The sequence below is a fragment of the Carcharodon carcharias genome, chromosome 6 (assembly GCF_017639515.1).
Source record: "Carcharodon carcharias isolate sCarCar2 chromosome 6, sCarCar2.pri, whole genome shotgun sequence".
In the NCBI taxonomy this organism is placed as follows: Eukaryota; Metazoa; Chordata; class Chondrichthyes; order Lamniformes; family Lamnidae; genus Carcharodon; species Carcharodon carcharias.
This window is the reverse complement of record NC_054472.1, coordinates 178,312,421-178,335,260: the sequence shown is the minus strand read 5'-3', so window position 1 is coordinate 178,335,260 and position 22,840 is coordinate 178,312,421.

The window sequence follows — 22,840 nt, the reverse complement described above, 5'->3', positions numbered from 1 at the left end:
GCACTGTCTCAAGCACTCTCTCTCTCTCAGGCACTCTCTCTCTCTCACGCACTCTCTCTCTCTCGCACACTCTCTCTCATGCACTCTCTCATGCACTCTCTATCATGCACTCTCTATCACACACTCTCTCACGCACTCTCTCTCCCTCTCACACTCTGTCTCACACTCTCTCTCTCTCACGCACTCTCTCTCACGCACTCTCTCACGCACTCTCTCACACTCTCTCACGCACTCTCTCTCACTCTCACGCACTCTCTCTCTCACACTCTCTCACGCACTCACTCTCACACTCTCTCACGCACTCACTCACACTCTCTCACGCACTCTCTCTCACACTCTCTCCCTCATGCACTCTTTCTCTCACACTCTCTCTCATGCACTCACTCTCACACTCTATCTCTCTCACGCACTCACTCTCTCACGCACTCTCTCTCGCACTCTCTCTCGCACTCTCTCTTGCACTCTCTCTCATGCACTCTCTCTCTCTCACGCACTCACTCTCTCACGCACTCACTCTCTCACGCACTCACTCTCTCACGCACTCACTCTCTCACGCACTATCTCTCACACTCTCTCACGCACTCTCTCACACTCTCTCTCTCTCACACTCTCTCACGCACTCTCTCACACTCTCTCTCTCTCACTCTCTCTCATGCACTCTCTTTCTCACGTACCCTCTCTCTCACGCACTCTCTGTCCCTCTTACACACTCTCTCTCTCTTACGCACTCTCTCTCAAGCACTCTCTCACTTTCATGCACTCTCTCACATTCATTCTCATGCACTCACTCTCTCACAGTCTATCTCTCTCATGCACTCTCTCTCCCTCTCTCACTCTCATACACTCTCTGACGCACCCTCTCTCACACTCGCTCTCACACTCTCCCTCTCTCACGCACTCTCTCTCTCACACTCTCTCACACACTCTCTCTCTCAAACTCTCTCACACTCCCTCATACTCTCTCTCTCATGCACTCTCCCTCTCACACTCTTTCACGCACTCTCTCTCACACACTCTCATACTCTCTCTCTCATGCATTCTTTCTCACGCACTCTCTCTCACACTCTCTCATGCACTCTTTTACACTCTCTCTCTCACGAACTCTCTCACATTCTCTCACGCACTCTCTCTCACACTCTCATGCACTCTCTCTCAAACTCTCTCTGTCACGCACTCTCTCTCTCACGCACTCTCTCACACTCTCTCACGCAATCTCTCTCACGCACTCTCTCGCGCTCTCTCGAGCACTCTCTCGCGCACTCTCTCACACACTCTCTCACTCTCATGCACACTCTCTCACACTCTCTCATGCACTCTCACACTCTCTCTCTCATACATTGTCTCTCTCACGCTCTCTCTCATGCATTCACTCTCACGCATGCACTCTCACGCACTCTCTCTCATGCACTCTCTCTCACGCACTCTCTCATGCATTCTCTCTCTCACACTCTCTCACTCAAGCACTGTCTCAAGCACTCTCTCTCTCTCAGGCACTCTCTCTCTCTCACGCACTCTCTCTCTCTCGCACACTCTCTCTCATGCACTCTCTCATGCACTCTCTATCATGCACTCTCTATCACACACTCTCTCACGCACTCTCTCTCCCTCTCACACTCTGTCTCACACTCTCTCTCTCTCATGCAATCTCTCTCTCACGCACTCTCCCTCTTACTCAATCTCGCTCACTCTCTCACGCACTCTCTCATTCTCGCTCTCTCATGCACTCTCTCTCTCACACTCTCTCTCACGCACTCTCTCACTCTCTCTCTCTCACGCACTCTCTCTTTCATGCACTCTCTCTCTCTCACACTCTCTCATGAACTCTCTCTCACAAACTCTCTCTCGCACTCTCTCTCTCACGCACTGTCTCTCTCACACTCTCTCACGCACTCTCTCTCCCACACACTGTCTCTCACGCACTCTCTCTCGTACTCTCTCACGCACTCTCTAACGCACTCTCTCTCTCTTACACTCTCTCACGCACTCTCACTCTCACTCTCACGCACTCTCTCTCTCACACTCTCTCACGCACTCACTCTCATACTCACGCACTCTCTCTCACACTCTCTCCCTCATGCACGTTCTCTCACATTCTCTCTCATGAACTCACTCTCTCACTCTATCTCTCACGCACTCACTCTCTCACGCACTGTCTCTCGCACTCTCTCTCATGCACTCTCTCTCTCATGTACACTCTCTCTCACAAACTCTCTCTCGCATTCTCTCTCACGCAATTTCTCTCAAGCACTCTCTCTCACACTCTCTCATGCACTCTCTCACACTCTCTCTCTCTCACACTCTCTCTCATGCACTCTCTCTCTCACGTACTCTCTCTCTCACGCACTCTCTCTCTCTCTCTCATGCACTCTCTCTCTCTCACGCACTCTCTCTCTCACGCACTCTCTCTCACACACTCTCTCACACTCTCTTTCATGCACTCTCTCACATTCTCTCTCATGCACTCACTCTCTCACAGTCTATCTCTCTCATACACTCTCTCTCCCTCTCACACACTCTCACGCACTCTCTCTCACACTCTCTCACTCTCACGCATGCTCTCTCTCACGCACTCTCTCACACTTTCTCTCTCTCACACTCTCTCTCATGCACTCTCCCTCTCTCACGTACTCTCTCTCTCACACTCTCTCTCTCTCTCTCACTCACTCTCTCTCTCTCACGCACTATCTCTCTCACGCACTCTCTCTCACGCACTCTCTCACACTCTCATGCACTCTCTCACATTCGCTCTCATGCACTCACTCTCTCACAGTCTATCTCTCTCACGCACTCTCGCTCCCTCTCACACACTCTCACGCACTCTCTCTCACACTCTCTCTCACCCATGCACTCTCTCTCTCACACACTCTCTCTCTCTCACTCCCTCATATTCTCTCTCTCATGTACTCTCTCTCTCACACTCTCTCTCATGCACTGTCTCTCACACTATCTCACGCACTTTCTCTCTCTCCCTCTCTCACACTCTCACGAACTCTCTCACGCACTCTCTCACGCACTCTCTCACGCACTCTCTCACGCACTCTCTCTCACACTCTCTCTCTCATAAACTCTCTCACACTCTCTCATGCACTCTCTCTCACACACTCTCTCTCTCTCATGCACTCTCTCTCTCACACTCTCTCACTCTGACGCACTCTCTCTCAAGCAGTCTCTCACACTCTCACTCTCTCATGCACTCGCTCTCTCACATTCTCTCTCATGCATTCACTCTCTCAGAGTCTATATGCCTCACCCACTCTCTCTCCCTCTCTCACACTCTCACGCACTCTCTCACGCACTCTCTCTCACACTCTCTCTCTCTCATGCACTGTCTCACGCACTCTCTCTCACACTCTCTCATCCTCTCTCACGCACTCTCTCACGAACTCTCTCTCGCACTCTCTCAGGCACTCTCTCTCACACTCTCCCACACTCTCTCTCTCTCATGCACTCTCTCTCTCACGCACTCTCTCTCTCACACAATCTCTCTCACGCAATCTCTCTCACACACTCTCTCACGCACTCTCTCTCGCACTCTCTCACGCACTCTCTCTCACACTCTCCCACACTCTCTCTCTCATGCACTCTCTCTCTCACGCAATCTCTCTCACGCAATCACTCTCATGCAATCCCTTTCTCTTGTACTCTCTCTCTCACGTACTCTCTCTCTCACACACTCTCTCTCTCACGCACTCTCTCTCTCACACTCTCTCACTCTCACGCACTCTCTCTCACACACTCTATTTCACACTCTCTCTCACACTCTCTCTCGCACTCTCTCATGCACTCACTCACGCACTCCCTCACGCACTCTCTCACACTCTCTCTCTCATGCACTCTCACTCACGCACTCTCACGCACTCTCTCTCACACTCTCTCATGCACTCTCTCTCATGCACTCTCTCTCATGCACTCTCTCTCATGCACTCTCTCTCTCACACACTCATGCACTCACTCTATCTCTCTCACGCACGCACTCTCAAGTAATCTCTCACGGACTCTCTCTCATGCGCTTTCTCTCACATACTCTCTCACGCACTCTCTCTCATGCACTGTCTCTCACGCAATCTCTCTCTCACGCACTCTCTCTCACACTCTCTCACGCACTCTCTCTCACGCACTTTCTCTCTCTCTCTCACGCACTCTCTCACTCTCTCACGCACTCTCACACTCTCATGCACTCTCTCCCACTCTCTCACGTGCTCTCTCTCTCCCACTCTCTCATTCGCTCTCTCTCACACTCTCTCTCATGGACTCTCTCGCTCACACTCTCTCTCATGCACTCACTCTCTCACACTCTATCTTTCTCACGCACTCTCTCTCACGCACTCTCTCTCACACTCTCTCTCACACTCTCTCATGCACTCTCTCATGCATTGTCTCTCACACTCTCTCACGCACTCTCTCACGCACTCTCTCACAGTCTCTCTCACGCACTCTCTCATGCACTCTCTCTCTCTCACGCACTCACTCTCTCACTCTCTCTCACACTCTCTCTCTCACACTCTCTCACGCACTCTCTCACACTCTCTCTCACTCTCTCTCATGCACTCTCTTTCACACGTACCCTCTCTCACGCACTCTCTGTCTTTCTCACACACTCTCTCTCTTAACCACTCTCTCTCACGCACTCTCTCACTTTCATGCACTCTCTCAAATTCTCTCTCATGCACTCACTCTCTCACTCTCTCACGCACTCTCTCTCACACTCTCTCCCTCATGCACTCTTTCTCTCACACTCTCTCTCATTCACTCACTCTCACACTCTATCTCTCCTACGCACTCTCTCTCACGCACTCTCTTTCACACTCTCTCTCGCACTCTCTCTCTAACTCTCTCTCATGCACTCTCTCTCTCTCACGCACTCACTCTCTCACTCTCTCTCGCACTCTCTCTCTCACACTCTCTCACGCACTCTCTCACACTCTCTCTCACTCTCTCTCATGCACTCTCTTTCTCACATACCCTCTCTCTCACGCACTCTCTGTCTTTCTCACACACTCTCTCTCTTAACCACTCTCTCTCACGCACTCTCTCACTTTCATGCACTCTCTCAAATTCTCTCTCATGCACTCACTCTCTCACAGTCTATCTCTCTCATGCACTCTGTCTCCCTCTCTCACTCCCTCACACACTCTCTGACGCACCCTCTCTCACACTCGCTCTCACACTCTCTCTCTCTCATGCACTCTCTCTCTCACACTCTCTCTCACACACTCTCTCTCTCAAACTCTCTCACACTCCCTCATACTTTCTCTCTCATGCACTCTCTCTCTCACACTCTTTCATGCACTCTCTCTCACACACTCTCATACTCTCTCTCTCATGCATTCTTTCTCACGCACTCTCTCTCACACTCTCTCATGCACTCTTTTATACTCTCTCTCTCACGCACTCTCTCACACTCTCATGCACTCTCTCTCACACACTCTCTTTCACGCTCTCTCTCTCTCACACTCTCTCGCTCTCTCATGCACTCTCTCATTCTCGCTCTCTCATGCACTCTCTCTCTCACACTCTCTCTCACGCACTCTCTCACTCTCTCTCTCTCACGCACTCTCTCTCGTACTCTCTCACGCACTCTCTCACGCACTCTCTCTCTCTTACACTCTCTCACGCACTCTCACTCTCACACACTCTCTCTCTCACACTCTCTCACGCACTCACTCTCATACTCTCTCACGCACTCTCTCTCACACTCTCTCCCTCATGCACTCTTTCTCTCACACTCTCTCTCATGCACTTGCTCTCTCACTCTATCTCTCACGCACTCACTCTCTCATGCACTGTCTCTCGCACTCTCTCTCATGCACTCTCTCTCTCATGTACACTCTCTCTCACACACTCTCTCTCGCATTCTCTCTCACGCAATTTCTCTCAAGCACTCTCTCTCTCTCACACACTCTCTCATGCACTCTCACGCTCTCTCTCTCTCACACTCTCTCTCATGCACTCTCTCTCTCACGTACTCTCTCTCTCACGCACTCTCTCTCTCTCTCACGCACCCTCTCTCTCACGCACTCTCTCTCACGCACTCTCTCACACTCTCTTTCATGCACTCTCTCACACTCTCTCTCATGCACTCACTCTCTCACAGTCTATCGCTCTCATGCACTCTCTCTCCCTCTCAAACACTCTCACGCACTCTCTCTCACACTCTCTCTCTCTCTCCCATGCACTCTCTCTCTCACACTCTCTTTCACACACTCTCTCTCTCACACTCCCTCATTCTCTCATGCACACTCTCTCTCACACTGTCTCTCACACACTCTCTCATACTCTCTCTCATGCACTCTCTCTCTCACTCTATCTCTCGCGCACTCTCTCTCACACACTCTCATACTCTCTCATTCACTCTTTCATACTCACTCTCAAACGCACTCTCTCACACTCTCTCATGCACTCTCTCTCTCACTCTCTCATACTCTCTCTCATGCACTGTCTCTCTCACGCACTCTCTCTCTCTCATGCACTCTCTCTCGCACTCTCTCACGCACTCTCTCACACTCTCTCACGCACTCTCTCTCACTCTCACGCACTCTCTCTCACACTCTCTCATGCACTCACTCTCACACTCTCTCACGCAATCACTCTCACACTCTCTCACGCACTCTCTCTCACACTCTCTCCCTCATGCACTCTTTCTCTCACACTCTCTCTCATTCACTCACTCTCACACTCTACCTCTCTCACGCACTCACTCTCTCAGGCACTCTCTCTCGCACTCTCTCTCGCACTCTCTCTCACACTCTCTCTCATGCACTCTCTCTCTCTCTCGCACTCTCTCTTTCACACTCTCTCATGCACTCTCTCACACTCTCTCTCACTCTCTCTCATGCACTCTCTTTCTCACGTACCCTCTCTCTCACGCACTCTGTGTCTCTCTCACACACTCTCTCTCTTACCCACTCTCTCTCACGCACTCTCTCACTTTCATGCACTCTCTCACATTATCTCTCATGCACTCACTGTCTCACAGTCTATCTCTCTCATGCACTCTCTCTCCCTCTCTCACATTCTCACACACTCTCTGACGCACCCTCTCACACACTCGCTCTCACACTCTCTCTCTCATGCACTCTCTCTCTCACACACTCTCTCACACACTCTCTTTCTCAAACTCTCGCACACTCCTTCATACTCTCGCTCTCATGCACTCTCTCTCTCAAACTCTCTCACGCAATCTCTCTCATGCACTCTCTCACAGTCTCTCTCACGCACTCTCTCACACACTCTCTCTCTCACGCACTCACTCACACTCTTTCACGCACTCTCTTTCACGCACTCTCTCTGGCGCACTCTCTCGCGCTCTCTCGCGCACTCTCTCACACACTCTCTCACTCTCATGCACACTCTCTCACACTCTCTCACGCAGTCTCACACTCTCTCACGCACTCTCACACTCTCTCTCTCATGCGCTGTCTCTCTCATGCTCTCTCTCATGCACTCACTCTCACGCACACACTCTCACGCACTCTTTCTCATGCACTCTCTCTCACGCACTCTCTCATGCACTCTCTCTCTCACATTCTCTCACTCAAGCACTGTCTCAAGCACTCTCTCTCTCTCACGCACTCTCTCTCTCTCACACAGTCTCTCTCTCTCACGCACTCTCTATCACACACACTCTCTCACTCTCTCTCTCACGTGCTCTCTCTCAGGCACACTCTCTCTCGCACACTCTCTCTCATGCACTCTCTCATGCACTCTCTATCACACACTCTCTCACGCACTCTCTCCCTCTCACACTCTGTCTCACACTCTCTCTCTCTCATGCACTCTATCTCTCATGCACTCTCCCTCTTACGCAATCTCTCTCACTCTCTCACACACTCTCTCATTCTCGCTCTCTCATGCACTCTTTCTCTCACACTCTCTCTCACGCACTCTCTCACTCTCTCTCTCACGCACTCTCTCTTTCACGCACTCTCTCTCTCTCACACTCTCTCACGAACACTCTCTCACGAACTCTCTCTCGCACTCTCTCTCTCATGCACTGTCTCTCACACACTCTCTCACGCACTCTCTCTCCCACACACTCTCTCTCACGCACTCTCTCTCATGCACTCTCTCACGCACTCTCTCACGCACTCTCTCTCTTACACTCTCTCACGCACTCTCACTCACGCACTCTCTCTCTCACACTCTCTCACGCACTCACTCTCATACTCTCTCACGCACTCTCTCTCACATGCTCTCCCTCATGCTCTCTTTCTCTCACACTTTCTCTCATGCACTCACTCTCTCAATCTATCTCTCACGAACTCACTCTCTCATGCACTCTCTCTCGCACTCTCTCTCATGCACTCTCTCTCTCATGTACACTCTCTCTCACGCACTCTCTCTCGCATTCTCTCTCACGCACTTTCTCTCAAGCACTCTCTCTCTCTCTCACACTCTCTCACGCACTCTCTCACACTCTCTCTCTCTCACACTCTCTCTCATGCACTCTCTCTCTCACGTACTCTCTCTCTCACGCACTCTCTCTCTCTCTCTCACGCACGCTCTCTCTCACGCACTCTCTCATGCACTCTCTCTCACACACTCTCTCACACTCTCTTTCATGCACTCTCTCACATTCTCTGTCATGCACTCACTATCTCACAGTCTATCTCTCTCACGCACTCTCTCTCCCTCTCACACACTCTCACGCACTCTCTCTCACACTCTCTCTCTCTCACCCATGCACTCTCTCCCTCACACTCTCTCTCACATACTCTCTCTCACACTCCCTCATACTCTCTCTCTCATGCACTCTCTCTCTCACACTCTCTCTCACACACTGTCACACTCTCTCACGCATTCTCTCTCATGCACTCTCTCTCTCACGCACTCTCTCATGCACTCTCTCTCTCACACTCTCTCATTCAAACACTGTCTCAAGCACTCTCGCTCTCTCTCACACTCTTTCTCTCTCTCACGCTGTCTCTCTCTCTCACGCACTCTCTCTCAAGCACACTCTCTCTCTCTCTCTCTCACGTGCTCTCTCTCAGGCACACTCTCTCTCGCACACTCTCTCTCATGCACTCTCTCACGCACTATCTCTCCCTCTCACATTCTGTCTCACAATCTCTCTCTTTCATGCACTCTCTCTCTCACGCACTCTCCCTCTTATGCAATCTCTCTCACTCTCTCACGCACTCTCTCATTCTCGCTCTCTCATGCACTCTCTCTCTCACACTCTCTCTCACGCACTCTGTCACTCACTCTCTCTCACGCAATCTCTCTTTCACGCACTCTCTCTCTCTCACACTCTCTCACGAACTCTCTCTCACACTCTCTCTCACACTCTCTCTCACACACACTCTCTCTCAAACTCTCTCACACTCCCTCATAAACCTCTCTCTCATGCACTCTCTCTCTCACACTCTCTCACGCACTCTCTCTCACGCACTCTTATACTCTCTCTCTCATGCACTCTCTCTCACACTCTCTCTCACGCACTCTCTCTCAAACTCTCTCATGCACTATTTCAAACGCTCTTTCACGCACTCTCTCTCACGCACTCTCTCTCACGCACTCTCTCACGCACTCTCTCTCTCATGCACTCTCTCACGCACTCTCTCACGCACTCTCTCTCATGCACTCTCTCACACTCTCTCACACACTCTCTCACTCTCATGCACACTCTCTCAACAGTCTCTCACGCACTCTCACACTCTCTCACGCACTCTCACACTCTCTCTCTCATGCACTGTCTCTCTCACGCTCTCTCTCATGCACTCACTCTCACGCACTCTCTCTCATGCACTCTCTCTCATGCATTCTCTCATGCACTCTCTCTCACACTCTCTCACTCAAGCACTGTCTCAAGCACTCTCTCTCTCTCATGCACCCTCTCTCTCACGCACTCTCTCTCTCTCATGCACTCTCTCTCACACACACTCTCTCACTCTCTGTCTCACGTGCTCTCTCTCAGGCATACTCTCTCTCACACTCTCTCTCTCATGCACTGTCTCTCTCACAAACTCTCACGCACTCTCTCTCCCACACACTCTCTCTCACGCACTCTCTCTCGTACTCTCTCACGCACTCTCTCTCACGCACTCTCTAACGCACTCTCTCACGCACTCTCTCTCTTACACTCTTTCACACACTCTCACTCTCACGCACTCTCTCTCTCACACTCTCTCACGCACTCAGTCTCATACTCTCTCACGCACTCTCTCTCACACTCTCTCCCACATGCACTCTTTCTCTCACACTCTCTCTCATGCACTCACTCTCTCACTCTATCTCTCACGCACTCACTCTCTCACGCACACTCTCTCGCACTCTCTCTCATGCACTCTCTCTCTCACGTACACTCTCTCTCACGCACTCTCTCTCGCATTCTCTCTCACGCACTTTCTCTCAAGCACTCTCTCTCTCTCTCACACTCTCTCATGCACTCTCTCACACTCTCTCTCTCTCTCCCTCACACTCTCTCTCAGGCACTCTCTCTCTCACGTACTCTCTCTCTCACGCACTCCCTCTCTCTCTTTCACACACTCTCTCACTCTCACGCACTCTCTCTCTCACGCACTCTCTCACACTCTCTTTCCTGCACTCACTCTCTCACAGTCTATCTCTCTCATGCACTCTCTCTCCCTCTCACACACTCGCACGCACTTTCTCTCACACACTCTCTCTCTCACCCTATCTCTCACACACTCTCTCTTTCACACTCCCTCATACTCTCTCTCTTATGCACACTCTCTCTCACACTCTCTCTCACACACTCTCTCTCACACTCTCTCACGCACTCTCTCTCACACTCTCTCACGCACTCTCTCATGCACTCTCTCTCTCATGCACTGTCACACTCTCTCATGCACTCTCTCACGCACTCTCTCTCTCTCATGCATTCTCTCTCTCATGCACTCTCACACTTTCTCTCTCTCACATTCTCTCTCATGCACTCACTCTCTCACAGTCTATCTCTCGCACACACTCTCTCTCCCTCTCTCAAACTCTCACGCACTCTCTCACGCACTCTCTCATGCACTCTCTCTCACACTCTCTCTCACACTCTCTCTCTCATAAACTCTCTCACACTCTCTCATGCACTCTCTCTCACGCACTCTCTCTCTCACACTCTCTCACTCTGACGCACTCTCTCTCAAGCAGTCTCTCACACTCTCTCTCTCTCATGCACTCGCTCTCTCACATTCTCTCTCATGCATTCACTCTCTCACAGTCTATATGCGTCACCCACTCTCTATCCCTCTCTCACACTCTCACGCACTCTCTCACGCACTCTCTCTCATGCACTCTCTCACGCACTCTCTCACACTCTCTCTCTCACTCTCACACACTCTCTCTCACACTCTCTCATGCCCTCACTCTCACACTCTCTCACGCACTCACTCTCACACTCTCTCACGCACTCTCTCTCACACTCTCTCCCTCATGCACTCTTTCTCTCACACTCTCTCTCATTCACTCACTCTCACATTCTATCTCTCTCACGCACTCTCTCTCACGCACTCTCTCTCGCACTCTCTCTCTCACTCTCTCTCGCACTCTCTCTCTAACTCTCTCTCATGCACTCTCTCTCTCTCACGCACTCACTCTCTCACGCATTCTCTCTCTTACACTCTCTCACACAGTCTCTCACACTCTCTCTCTCTCTCACTCTCTCTCATGCACACTCTTTCTCACGTACCCTATCTCTCACGCACTCTCTGTCTCTCTCACACACTCTCTCTCTCTCTTACGCACTCTCTCTCACGCACTCTCTCACTTTCATGCACTCTCTCACATTCTCTCTCATGCACTCACTCTCTCACAGTCTACCTCTCTCATGCACTTTCTCTCTCTCTCACTCTCTCACACACTCTCTGACACACCCTCTCTCACACTTGCTCTCACACTCTCTCTCCCTCATGCACTCTCTCTCTCACACTCTCTCTCACACACTCTCTCTCTCAATCTCTCTCACACTCCCTCATACTCTCTCTCTCATGCACTCTCTCTCTCACACTCTCTCACGCACTCTCTCTCACGCACTCTCAAACTCTCTCTCTCATGCACTCTCTCTCAAACTCTCTCTCACGCACTCTCTCTCGCACTCTCTCTCTCACTCTCTCTCGCACTCTCTCTCTAACTCTCTCTCATGCACTCTCTCTCTCTCACGCACTCACTCTCTCACGCATTCTCTCTCTTACACTCTCTCACACAGTCTCTCACACTCTCTCTCTCTCTCACTCTCTCTCATGCACACTCTTTCTCACGTACCCTATCTCTCACGCACTCTCTGTCTCTCTCACACACTCTCTCTCTCTCTTACGCACTCTCTCTCACGCACTCTCTCACTTTCATGCACTCTCTCACATTCTCTCTCATGCACTCACTCTCTCACAGTCTACCTCTCTCATGCACTCTCTCTCTCTCTCACTCTCTCACACACTCTCTGACACACCCTCTCTCACACTTGCTCTCACACTCTCTCTCCCTCATGCACTCTCTCTCTCACACTCTCTCTCACACACTCTCTCTCTCAATCTCTCTCACACTCCCTCATACTCTCTCTCTCATGCACTCTCTCTCTCACACTCTCTCACGCACTCTCTCTCACGCACTCTCAAACTCTCTCTCTCATGCACTCTCTCTCAAACTCTCTCTCACGCACTCTCTCTCACACTTTCCCATGCACTCTTTCATACTCTCTCTCTCACGCACTCTCTCACACTCTCTCACGCACTCTCTCACGCATTCTCTCACGCACTCTCTCTCTCACATTCTCTCTCACGCACTCTCTCTCACTCTCTCACACACTTTCTCTCATGCGCTCTCTCTCGTACTCTCTCACGCACTCTCTCTCACGCACTCTCTCTCATGCACTCTCTCTCACGCACTCTCTCACGCACTCTCTCTCTCACACTCTCTCACTCAAACATTGTCTCAAGCACTCTCTCTCTCTCACGCACTCCCTATCACGCACACTCTCTCACTCTCTCTCTCACGCGCTCTCTCTCAGGCACACTCTCTCTCGCACACTCTCTCTCATGCACTCTCTCATGCACTCTCTATCACACACTCTCTATCACACACTCTGTCTCACGCACTCTCTCTCCCTCTCACACTCTGTCTCACAATCTCTCTCATGCACTCTCTCACACACTCTCCCTCTTACGCAATCTCTCTCACTCCCTCACGCACTCTCTCATTCTCGCTCTCTCATGCACTCTCTGTCTCACTCTCTCTCTCTCACGCACTCTCTCTTTCACGCATTCTCTCTCTCTCACTCTCTCTCATGAACTCTCTCTCACGAACTCTCTCTCGCACTCTCTCTCTCATGCACTGTCTCTCTCACACTCTCTCACGCACTCTCTCTCCCACACATTCTCTCTCACGCACTCTCTCTCGTACTCTCTAACGCAGTCTCTCTCACGCACTCTCTAACGCACTCTCTCATGCACTGTCTCTCTCTTACACTCTCTCACACACTCTCACTCTCACGCATTCTCTCTCTCACACTCTCTCACGCACTCACTCTCACACTCTCTCATGCACTCTCTCTCACACTCTCTCTCATGCACTCTCTCTCACACTCACTCATGCACTCTTTCATACTCTCTCTCTCACGCACTCTCTCACACTCTCTCTCACGCACTCTCTCACGCACTCTCTCTCTCACGCACTCTCTCTCTCACACTCTCGCGAACTCTCTCATACTCTACCATACACTCTCTCTCACATCTCTCTCACGCACTCTCTCTCACTCTCTCACACACTCTCTCTCATGCGCTCTCTCTCGTACTCTCTCACGCACTCTCGCTCAGGCACTCTCTCTCATGCACTCTCTCTCACGCACTCTCTCACGCACTCTCTCTCTCTTAAACTCTCTCACGCACTATCACTCTCACGCACTCTCTCTCTCACACTCTCTCACGCACTCACTCTCATACTCTCTCATGCACTCTCTCTCACACTCTCTCCCTCATGCACTCTTTCTCTCACACTCTCTCTCATGCACTCACTCACTCTATCTCTCACGCACTCACTCTTTCACGCACTCTCTCTTGCACTCTCTCTCATGCACTCTCTCTCTCACATACACTCTCTCTCATGCACTCTTTCTCGCATTCTCTCTCACGCACTTTCTCTCGAGCACTCTCTCTCTCTCGCACACTCTCTCATGCACTCTCTCACACTCTCTCTCACACTCTCTCTTATGCACTCTCTCTCTCACGTACTCTGTCTCTCACCCACTCTCTCTCTCTCTCTCTCACGCACTCTCTCTCTCTTACGCACTCTCTCTCTCATGCACTCTCTCACACTCTCTTTCATGCATTCTCTCATATTCTCTCTCATGCACTCACTCTCTCAGAGTCTATCTCTCTCACGCACTCTCTCTCTCTCTCACAAACTCTCACGCACTCTCTCACGCACTCTCTCACACTCTCTCTCTCATGCACTCTCTCAAGCACTCTCTCTCACACTCTCTCCCTCATGCACTCTTTCTCCCACACTCTCTCTCATGCACTCACTCACTCTATCTCTCACGCACTCACTCTCTCACAAACTCTCTCTCACACTCTCTCTCACGCACTCTCTCTCTCACGTACACTCTCTCTCATGCACTCTCTCTCGCATTCTCTCTCACTCACTTTCTCTCAAGCACTCTCTCTCTCACACTCTCTCACGCACCCTCTCACACTTTCTCTCATATTCTCTCTCATGCACTCTCTCTCTCACGGACTCTCTCTCTCACACACTCTCTCTCTCACGCACTCTCTCTCTCTCTCACGCACTCTCTCACGCACTCTCTCTCACGCACTCTGTCACACTCTCTTTCATGCACTCTCTCACATTTTCTCTCATGCACTAACTCTCTCACAGTCTATCTCTCTCACGCACACTCTATCCCTCTCACACACTCTCATGCACTCTCTCTCACACTCTCTCTCTCCCATGCACTCTCTCTCTCACACTCTCACACACTCTCTCATACTCTCTCTCATGCACACTTTCTCTCACTCTCTCTCACGCACACTCTGTCACACTCTCTCATGCACTCTTTCATACTCGCTCTCTAACGCAATCTCTCACACTCTCTCACGCACTCTCTCTCACACTCTCTCTCTCATGCACTGTCACACTCTCTCATGCACTCTCTCACGCACTCTCTCTCTCATGCATTCTATCTCTCAAGCACTCTGTCTCATGTACTCTCTCTCTCATGCACGCACTCTCTCACTCTCACGCACGCTCTCTCTCATGCTCTCTCTCACAGTTTCTGTCTCTCACATTCTCTCTCATGAACTCACTCTCTCACAGTCTATCTCTCTCACTCACTCTCTCTCCCTCTCTCACACACTTACGCACTCTCTCACGCACACTCTCATGCACTCTGTTACACACTCTCTCACACTCTCTCACGCACTCTCTCTCACAGTCTCTCTCACACTCTCTCTCATAGACTATCTCACACTCTCATGCACTCTCTCTCACACACTCTCTCTCTCACTCTCTCTCACTCTGAAGCACTCTCTCTCAAACAGTCTCTTTCACTCTCTCTCATGCACTCTCTCTCACATTCTCTCGCATGCACTCACTCTCTCACAGTCTATCTCTCTCACGCACTCTCTCGCTCTCTCACAATCTCACTCACTCTCTCACCCACTCTCTCTCACACTCTCTCTCTCACGCAATCTCTCTCACGCAATCTCTCTCACGCAATCTCTCTCTCTCGCACTCTCTCTCACATACTCTCTCTCTCACACTCTCTCACTCTCACGCACTCTCTCTCACACTCTCTCTCTCATGCACTCTCTCTCTCACACTCAACTCTCTCTCACGCACTCTCTCTTTCTCTCATGCACTCTCACACTCTCATGCACTCTCTCTCGCCCACTCTCTCGCGCTCTCTCTCTTCCACTCTCTCATGCGCTCTCTCTCACACTCTCTCTCATGTACTCTCTCGCTCACACTCTCTCTCATGCACTCACTCTCTCACACTCTATCTCTCTCACGCACTCTCTCTCTCACGCACTCTCTCTCTCACACTCTCTCATGCACTCTCCCTCTCACATTCTCTCTCACGCACTATCTCTCTCACACTCTCTCACTCTCTCACGCACTCTCTCTCACGAACTCTCTCTTTCACGCACTCTCTCTCTCTCACACTCTTTCATGAACTCTCTCTCACGAACACTCTCACGAACTCTCTAGCACTCTCTCAAACTCTCTCTCATGCACTGTCTCTCTCACAATCTCTCTCACGCACTCTCTCTCATGCACTCTCTCTCACGCACTCTCTCACGCACTCCCTCTCACGCACTCTCTCTCACACACTCTCTCATGCACTCTCTCACACTCTCTCACGCACTCTCTCTCACTCTCACGCACTCTCTCTCTCACACTCTCTCACGCACTCACTCTCACACTCTCTCACGCACTCACTCTCACACTCTCTCATGCACTCTCTCTCACACTCTCTCCCTCATGCACTCATTCTCTCACACTCTCTCCCATGCACTCACTCTCTCACTCTATCTCTCTCACGCACTCACTCTCTCACGCACTCTCTCTCGCACTCTCTCGCACTCTCTCTCGCACTCTCTCTCGCACTCTCTCTCTCACACTCTCTCACGCACTCTCTCACACTCTTTCTCTCTCACACTCTCTCTCACGCCCTCTCTGTCTCTCTCACATACTCTCTCTCTCTCACGCACTCTCTCACGCATTCTCTTTCACGCACTCTCTCACAGTCTCTCTTTCATGCACTCTCTCACATTCTCTCTCATGCACTCACTCTCTCACAGTCTATCTCTCTCATGCACTCTCCCTCTCTCACACTCTCTCACACACTCTCTGATGCACCGTCTCTCACAGTCTCTCTCACACTCTCTCTTTCATGCACTCTCTCACATTCTCTCTCATGCACTCACTCTCTCACAGTCTATCTCTCTCATGCACTCTCCCTCTCTCACACTCTCTCACACACTCTCTGATGCACCGTCTCTCACAGTCTCTCTCACACGCTCTCTCTCTCACACTCTCTCACGCACTCACGCTCACACTCTCTCACGCACTCACTCTCACAGTCTCTCATGCACTCTCTCTCACACTCTCTCCCTCATGCACTCTTTCTCTCACACTCTCTCGCATGCACTCACTCTCTCACTCTATCTCTCTCACGCACTCACTCTCTCACGCACTCTCTCACGCACTCTCTCACGCACTCTCTCTCGCACTCTCTCTCGCACTCTCTCTCGCACTCTCTCTCTCACACTCTCTCACGCACTCTCTCACACTCTTTCTCTCTCACACTCTCTCTCACGCCCTCTCTGTCTCTCTCACATACTCTCTCTCTCTCACGCACTCTCTCACGCATTCTCTTTCACGCACTCTCTCACACTCTCTCTTTCATGCACTCTCTCACATTCTCTCTCATGCACTCACTCTCTCACAGTCTATCTCTCTCATGCACTCTCCCTCTCTCACACTCTCTCACACACTCTCTGATGCACCGTCTCTCACAGTCTCTCTCACACTCTCTCTCTCTCACACTCTCTCTCACACACTCTCTCTCTCAAACTCCCACACACTCCCTCATACTCTCTCTCTCATGCACTCTCTCTCACACTCTCTCTCACGCACTCTCTCTCACACTCTCTCCCTCATGCACTCTTTCTCTCACACTCTCTCTCATACACTCACTCTCTCAATCTATCTCTAACGAACTCACTCTCTCATGCACTCTCTCTCGCACTCTCTCTCATGCACTCTCTCTCTCACGTACACTGTCTCTCAAGCACTCTCTTTCTTTCACACTCTCTCACGCACTCTCTCACACTCTCTCTCTCTCACACTCTCTCTCATGCACTGTCTCTCCACGTACTCTCTCTCTCATGCTCTCTCTCTCTCACGCACTCGCTCTCTCTCATGCACTCTCTCACGCATTCTCTTTCAAGCACTCTCTCACACTCTGTCTTTCATGCACTCTCTCACATTCTCTCTCATGCACTCACTCTCTCACAGTCTATCTCTCTCATGCACTCTCCCTCTCTCACACTCTCTCACACACTCTCTGATGCACCGTCTCTCACAGTCTCTCTCACACGCTCTCTCTCTCACACTCTCTCTCACACACTCTCTCTCTCAAACTCTCTCACACTCCTTCATACTCTCTCTCTCATGCACTCTCTCTCTCACACTCTCTCACGCACTCTCTCTCTCACACACTCTCATACTCTCTCTCTCATGCACTCTCTCTCACACTCTCTCTCACGCACTCTCTCTCACACTCTCTCCCTCATGCACTCTTTCTCTGACACTCTCTCTCATGCACTCATTCTCTCACTCTATATCTCTCACGCACTCACTCTCTCACGAACTCTCTCTCGCACTCTCTCTCTAACTCTCTTACATGCACTCTCTCTCACGCACACACTCTCTCATGCACTCTCTCTCACACACTCTCATACTCTCTCTCTCATGCACACTCTCTCACACTCTCTCTCACGCACTCTCTCTCACACTCTCTCCCTCATGCACTCTTTCTCTCACACTCTCTCTCATGCACTCATTCTCTCACTCTATCTCTCTCACGCACTCAGTCTCTCACGAACTCTCTCTCTAACTCTCTCTCTCTCACGCACTCTCTCTCTCACGCAAACTCTCTCACTCTCTCTCACCCGCTCTCTCCCAGGCAAACTCTCTCTCGCACACTCTCTCTCATGCACTCTCTCATGCACTATCTCTCCCTCTCTCACAATCTGTCTCACACTCTGTCTCTCTCTCATGCACTCTCTCTCTCATGCACTCTCCCTCTTACACAATCTCACTCTCTCACGCACTCTCTCATTCTTGCTCTCTCATGCACTCTCTCTCTCACACTCTCTCTCACGCACTCTCTCACTCTCTCTCTCTCACGCACTCTCTCTTTCACGCACTCTCTCTCTCTCACAGTGTCTCACGAACTCTCTCTCACGAACTCTCTCTCGCACACACTCTCTCTCACGGACTCTCTCTCGTACTCTCTCACGCACTCTCTCACGCACTCTCTCATGCACTCTCTCTCTCTTACACTCTCTCACGCACTCTCACTCTCACGCACTCTCTCACACTCTCTCATGCACTCACTCTCATACTCTCTCACGTACTCTCTCTCACACACCCTCCCTCAAGCACTCTTTCTCTCACACTCTCTCTCATGCACTCACTCTCTCAATCTATCTCTCATGAACTCACTCTCTCATGCACTCTCTCATGCACTCTCTCTCGCACTCTCTCTCTCATGTACACTCTCTCTCACGCACTCTCTCTCGCATTCTCTCTCACGCACTTTCTCTCAAGCACTCTCTCTCTCTCACACTCTCTCACGCACTCTCTCACACTCTCTCTCTCTCACACTCTCTCTCATGCACTCTCTCACGTACTCTCTCTCTCACGCTCTCTCTCTCTCACGCACTCTCTCTCTCTCACGCACTATCTCACGCACTCTCTCTCACGCACTCTCTCACACTCAATTTCATGCACTCTCTCACATTCTCTCTCATGCACTCACTCTCTCACAGTCTATCTCTCTCACGCACACTCTCTCCCTCTCACACACTCACACACTCTCTCTCTCACACTCCCTCATACTCTCTCTCTCATGCACTCTCTCTTTCACACTCTCTCTCACGCACTCTCTCTCACATTCTCTTAAGCATTCTCTCTCATGCACTCTCTCTCTCACACTCTCACTCAAGCACTGGCTCAAGCACTCTCTCTCCCTCTCACGCACTCCCTATCACGCACACTCTCTCACTCTCTCTCTCACGCGCTCTCTCTCAGGCACACTCTCTCTCGCACACTCTCTCTCATGCACTCTTTCATACACTCTCTATCACGCACTCTCTGTCACACACTCTCTCACGCACTCTCTCTCCCTCTCACACTCTGTCTCACAATCTCTCTCTCTCATGCACTCTCTCTCTCACGCACTCTCCCTCTTACGCAATCTCTCTCACTCTCTCATGCACTCTCTCTCACGCACTCCCTATCACGCACACTCTCTCACTCTCTCTCTCACGCGCTCTCTCTCAGGCACACTCTCTCTCACACACTCTCTCTCATGCACTCTTTCATACACTCTCTATCACGCACTCTCTATCACACACTCTCTCACGCACTCTCTCTCCCTCTCACACTCTGTCTCACAATCTCTCTCTCTCACGCACTCTCCCTCTTACGCAATCTCTCTCACTCTCTCACGCACTCTCTCATCTCGCTCTCTCATGCACTCTCTCTCTCACACTCTCTCTCACGCACTCTCTCACTCTCTCTCTCTCACGCACTCTCTCTTTCACGCACTCGCTCTCTCTCACACTCTCTCACGAACTCTCTCTCACGAACTCTCTCTCGCACTCTCTCTTTCATGCACTGTCACTCTCACACTCTCTCACGCACTCTCTCTCACACACACTCTCTCTCACGCACACTCTCTCGTACTCTCTCACGCACTCTCTCTCACGCACTCTCTCATGCACTCTCTCACGCACTCTCTCTCACGCACTCTCTCACACTCTCTTTCATGAACTCTCTCACATTCTCTCTCATGCACTCTCTCTCACAGTCTATCTCTCTCACGCACACTCTCTCACACTCTCTCTCTCTCACCCATACACTCTCTCTCTCACACTCTCTCTCACACACTCTCTCTCTCACACTCCCTCATACTCTCTCTCTCATGCACTCTCTCTCTCACACTCTCTCTCACGCACTCTCTCTCACATTCTCTTAAGCATTCTCTCTCATGCACTCTCTCTCACGCACTCTCTCATGCACTCTCTCTCTCACACTCTCTCACTCAAGCACTGTCTCTCTCTCTCACGCACTCCCTATCACGCGCACTCTCTCACTCTCTCTCTCACGCGCTCTCTCTCAGGCACACTCTCTCTCGCACACTCTCTCTCATGCACTCTCTCATGCACTCTCTATCACGCACTCTCTATCACACACTCTCTCACGCACTCTCCCTACCTCTCACACTCTGTCTCACAATCTCTCTCTCTCATGCACTCTCTCTCTCACGCACTCTCCCTCTTACGCAATCTCTCTCACTCCCTCACGCACTCTCTCATTCTCGCTCTCTCATGCACTCTCTGTCTCACTCTCTCTCTCTCACGCACTCTCTCTTTCACACACTCTCTCTCTCTCACACTCTCTCATGAACTCTCTCTCACGAACTCTCTCTCGCACTCTCTCTCTCATGCACTGTCTCTCTCACACTCTCTCACGCACTCTCTCTCCCACACATTCTCTCTCACGCACTCTCTCTCGTACTCTCTAACGCACTCTCTCTCACGCACTCTCTAATGCACTCTCTCACGCACTGTCTCTCTCTTACACTCTCTCACACACTCTCACTCTCACGCATTCTCTCACTCACACTCTCTCACGAACTCACTCTCACACTCTCTCACGCACTCTCTCTCCCACACATTCTCTCTCACGCACTCTCTCTCGTACTCTCTAACGCACTCTCTCTCACGCACTCTCTAACGCACTCTCTCACACACTGTCTCTCTCTTACACTCTCTCACACACTCTCACTCTCACGCATTCTCTCTCTCACACTCTCTCACGCACTCACTCTCATACTCTCTCACGCACTCTCTCTCACACTCTCTCCCTCATGCACTCTTTCTCTCACACTCTCTCATGCACTCACTCTCTCACTCTATCTCTCACGCACTCACTCTCATGCACTCTCTCTCTCACGCATACTCTCTCTCACGCACTCTCTCTTGCATTCTCTCTCACGCTCTTTCTCTCAAGCACTCTCTCTCTCTCTCACACTCTCTCACACTCTCTCTCATGCACTCTCTCTCTCACGTACTCTCTCTCTCATGCACTCCCTCTCTCTCTCTCATGCACTCTCTCTCTCTCACGCACTCTCTCTCCTATGCACTCTCTCACACTCTATTTCATGCACTCTCTCACATTCTCTCTCATGCACTCACTCTCTCACAGTCTATCTCTCTCATGCACTGTCTCTCCCTCTCACACATTCTCACGCACTTTATCTCACACTCTCTATCTCACCCATGCACTCTCTCTCTCACACTCTCTCTCACACACTCTCTCTTCACACTCCCTCATACTCTCTCTCTCATGCACTCTCTCTCTCACACTCTCTCTCACGCACTCTCTCTCACACTCTCTCACGCACTCTCTCTCACACTCTCTCACGCACTCTCTCTCACAGACTCTCTCACGCACTCGCTCTCACACTCTCTCTCACACACTCTCTCTCTCAAACTCTCTCACACTCCCTCATAAACCTCTCTCTCATGCACTCTCTCTCTCACATTCTCTCTCATGCATTCAATCTCTCACAGTCTATATGCCTCAACCACTCGCTCTCCCTCTCTCACACTCTCACAGACTCTCTCACGCACTCGCTCTCACACTCTCTCTCACACACTCTCTCTCTCAAACTCTCTCACACTCCCTCATAAACCTCTCTCTCATGCACTCTCTCTCTCACATTCTCTCTCATGCATTCAATCTCTCACAGTCTATATGCCTCAACCACTCGCTCTCCCTCTCTCACACTCTCACGCACTCTCTCACGCACTCTCTCTCACACTCTCTCTCATGCACTCTCTCTCACACTCTCTCACGCACTCTCTCTCACACACTCTCTCTCATGCACTCTCACACTCTCTCATGCACTCTCTCACGCACTCTCTCTCTCTCATGCATTCTCTCTCTCACGCATTCTCTCTCACGCAATCTCTCTCACGCACTGTCTCTCTCACACACTCTCTCTCAGGCACTCTCTCTCTCACGCACTCTCTCTCACGCACTCTCTCTCTCACTCTCTCACTCTCACGCACGCTCTCTCTCACGCACTCTCTCA